This window comes from Fukomys damarensis, unplaced genomic scaffold, assembly GCF_012274545.1.
Source record: "Fukomys damarensis isolate Sample0158 unplaced genomic scaffold, DMR_v1.0_HiC HiC_scaffold_32, whole genome shotgun sequence".
Lineage (NCBI taxonomy): Eukaryota > Metazoa > Chordata > Mammalia > Rodentia > Bathyergidae > Fukomys > Fukomys damarensis.
In genome coordinates, this window is record NW_022900944.1 from 21,608,669 (window position 1) to 21,612,664 (window position 3,996).

The window sequence follows — 3,996 nt, forward strand, 5'->3', positions numbered from 1 at the left end:
ATTTTTCCCAGTATATGAATAGCTTTTTAATTTCTTCAGTAATGTTTTTAAAAAGAGCAGTGTGTTTTGACTTTGGTGAAATCCAAGTTACAATTTTTTTGTTTTATGGATTCTTTGTTTTGGCATTTTAAGAAACCTTTGCCACCAGGTGTGGTGGCACATGCCCATAATCCCAGCACTTGGGAGGCTGAGGCAGGAGGGTTGCTTCAGGTTCTAGGGTAGCCTGGACTACATAGTGAGACCAAGGCAAGCCTGAACTAAAACTGGTATATAATGAGACTCTGGCTCTCAAAACAGAACAAACAAACTGCCAAACTCATGATCATTAAGATTTTGTTCTGTATATTTTCTGGATGTGGAGAGCTACTGTACTACTAACCAACTAACCTCTATTCTCTTGATTTGTTCAGTTATCTTTATGTAATAACTTTGCCATGGATATTGTAGCTTTATAACTCTTGAAATTAAGTGTAATTATTCCAGTTTTATTACCTTTCAATATGGTTTCAAAGTTAGCTCTTCAAGGTCCTTGATATTTCCATATAAATTTTGTCATTTTCTCTGAAAACATGGGGTAGATTTTATTAGCATTATGTTGAATCTTTAGATCAGTTTGGGGAGAATTAGCATCTTAACAATATTGAGTCTTTTAATCTTGAATACCTGTCTCCCTTTATTTAGCTTTATAATTTTTCTTAGCATTATGGTGTAGTTTTTAGTGTACCCACTATAGCCAGTCTGCCTACCTGATTCTCTCTCTCTCTCTCTCTTCCTCTCCTTTCTTTCCTTCCTCTTACCTTCCATCTGTCCTTTTTTTTTTTTGGCTTTGTTTTGTTTTGTCAGTGCTGGAAACCAAATCCTGGGCTTTTGTATTATCTAGGCAAGTGCTTTACCACTGAGCTAAATCCCCAGTCATAGTACATCTTTTTTCCTGTTAATTCTTAAATAAAATTTTTGATGTTGTATTTTTAAATAGTTCAGTGTCTGATTGCATGTTGCTTGTATGTAGATATACAGTTGATTTTAAGAAGAAAGAGTACTTTAACTTTGTATCCTGAAACCATAGTAAATTTATTTTTATTGGTCAGGCATGGTGGTGCATATTTTGTAATCCCAGCTCTTGGGAGGCTGAGACAGGAGGATCACCACGCAAGTTCGAGGCCAGCCTGGACTCTATACATGGTGAGTTCAAGGCCAGCCTGAACTACATAGCAAGACCTTATGTCACAAACAATACAAACAAAACAACAGCAACAATAAATCCTCAAAAGAAATTTGATTTTGTAGATTGTATAGGATTTTCTACATATACATAATGTATTGTCTGTGAATAAAGATGGATTTAATCCCTTCTTCTAATCTCAATGTTTTTGTGTCGTCTTTTTTTTTGTTTCCCTTGCTTTGTTGCATAAACCAGGACTAATGGGTTGAATAGAAGTAGACATGTTTGCCTTATTTCTGATCTTAGGAGGAAAGCATTCAAAATTCTGTGGTTAAGTGTAATAGCTATGGGATTTTCATTGATGTCATTTATCAGGCTAAGTATGCCTTTTCTTTTTTCTTCTTTGTCATGTTGGGAATAGAACCCAGGGTTTCAAGCTCGACCACCGAGTTATACTCCCAGCCACTCCATCCATCCTTTTTAGAAATAGGGTTTCACTAAGTTGCCCAGACTGGCCTTGAACTCACAAACATCCTGTTTCAGCTTCCCAAATCCAGATTTACACCTCCATGTCCTCCTGGCTTTGTTTCTTTAAATAGGAATGATCGTTAGCTTGTGTGTGTGAATTAATAGGGATTGAACCTAAGGCCTTCATACTAAATCACCCCCCCACCCCCCTTATTTTGAGAAAGGGTCTTGCTAAGATGCTTCATTGTCCAGGCTGGGCTGGAAACTGATATCCTCCTTCCTCTGCCTTCTAGAGTTCTGAGATTACAGGCATCCACTACCATACTTGGCTGTCATTTGCTTTTTACACAATTGTTAAAGTGGCCAGAATATTTTTAAAAGTCTATTGATAGGTGAATTACATTGTTTTTTTTTTTAATGTTAAATCAGCTTAGCATTCTTGAAATAATTATCACTTGGTATAATGTATCATTTTATATATTGCTGGATTTGATTTGCTGACATTTCTTTTTTTCATTTTTTCCTAATTTTATTGGTATACTTTTGATATGTATAATCATCACATCCTTCCTAGGGAATTTGTACCTGTGCATAATATATCTTGATTTTTCTTTTTTTCCCATTCCCCTCTGTTCCCTTTAACCCTTCTTCTCCTTAATTGAAAAAGCTTTGTTTCCATTTTTTTCCTTTTTCCTTCCTTCTCTTCCCTATCCCCATCCCCCTCATTTCTTTTTTGTTGTTATTTTGTTTTGTTTTGTTTTGAAACAGGGCTTTAATATGTAGTTCAGGCTGGCCTTGAACTTACTACATATCCCAGGCTGGCTTTGAACTCATGGTGATTCTCCTGCCTCAGTCTCTTGGTTGCTGGCATTACAGGCACTTGGCATTGCTAAAAATGTTTTTGCATCTATATTTAGGAGGTATATAGTTTTCTTATACTGTGTTTCTCTGGTTTAGTATTAGGGTAATGTTCACCTCAATTATGGGAACATTTATATAGAATATGTATCCTTTCTTCCTTAATGGCTAAAACCTAGTTTGAAATGATTGAACCACATATGATCTCTTTCCTTCAATTTGTAAAATTTTAATTCTGTTCTCATGTAATAGGATGTGTATATCCTTATAAATAAACAACTTCTAAGTCTTAACACTTATCAGTGAACTTCCTTGGAAGTAGAGTGGGAGAAGTAAATTTTGCTAGGTATAGCACAGAGATAATCAGTGTTTTATTTGAATAAAGCAGAATTATTTGAATAAAGCAGAATTATTTGAATGAAGCAGAATTTATTGAATGAAGTAGAATTTATTTGAATGAAGCAGAATTGATTGTGTGGGACTGAGGTTCTGTTGGAGGAGGGAAGGCATCATTTCATCTATTTTTGGTGCTATGCTTGAGTTGTGTTGTGCTTGTCCAAGAGAGTAAATTTTTCAGGAATTTTGTAAGCCAGTTAGTAAACATAATCTATTAGAAATTAAATTATAAACATAAGGTTAAATCATACTAGAAACAAAGGTTCTTAATTATTATCTATGCTCTGGAGGTTTACATTTGAAATACGTTGTGCTACTAGGCATGTCTTCCTAATGCCTCATGCATTGATACTTTCTTGGTAGCTTGAAACCTGCCATTCATGTGGGAAATTGTACTTACTTTTTGACTGACTATTTACACATACATACAGTGCTGGGGATTGAACCAAGGGCCTTACACATGCTAGGCAAGTACTCTATCGCTGGGCTACACTTCCATTGTATGTGGGGCATTTTGCATTCGGATGTATGTGGGAGTATTTAGACCATAGAAATAGGTGAATGCTTCAAACAGAGCTTCATATGATGGTTGTTTAGCCTTAATGGTGGAAGAAATGTTAACAAACCAAATCAAGCTTTAATATATGTTTTGGGTTTGTTGTGAATAACACAGAAGTTGAGGAAATTCTCTTCCTGTATTTTAAATCTGTTGTGAACAAATTGCTTGTCATGGATAAAAAATGTGAAATTTTTTGTTACTTTACATTTTTTAAATAATGGCGATAGGGCCCTGGCCTTGCACATGCTAGCAAAGTTCTATACAATTGAACTACATCCTCAGCCTTTTTAAAAAGTTTAATTTGGGACAGTTTCTTTCTAAATTGCCAGGGTAAGTTCACATTTGTTGATCCTCTTGCCTCAGCCTCTCAAGTACCTGTGATTACAAGCATGTACAACCAGGCCCAGCCACTTCTTTGTGTGTGTGCGTGTATGTGTGTATGTATATGTGTGTGTGTAAGTGTGTGTGCACACGTGTGGATGCCATGTGTATGATATTGGTCTTCATTCTGAGTTTATATCCTAGCCTTAATTTTTTTTTTTTTTTTTTTTTT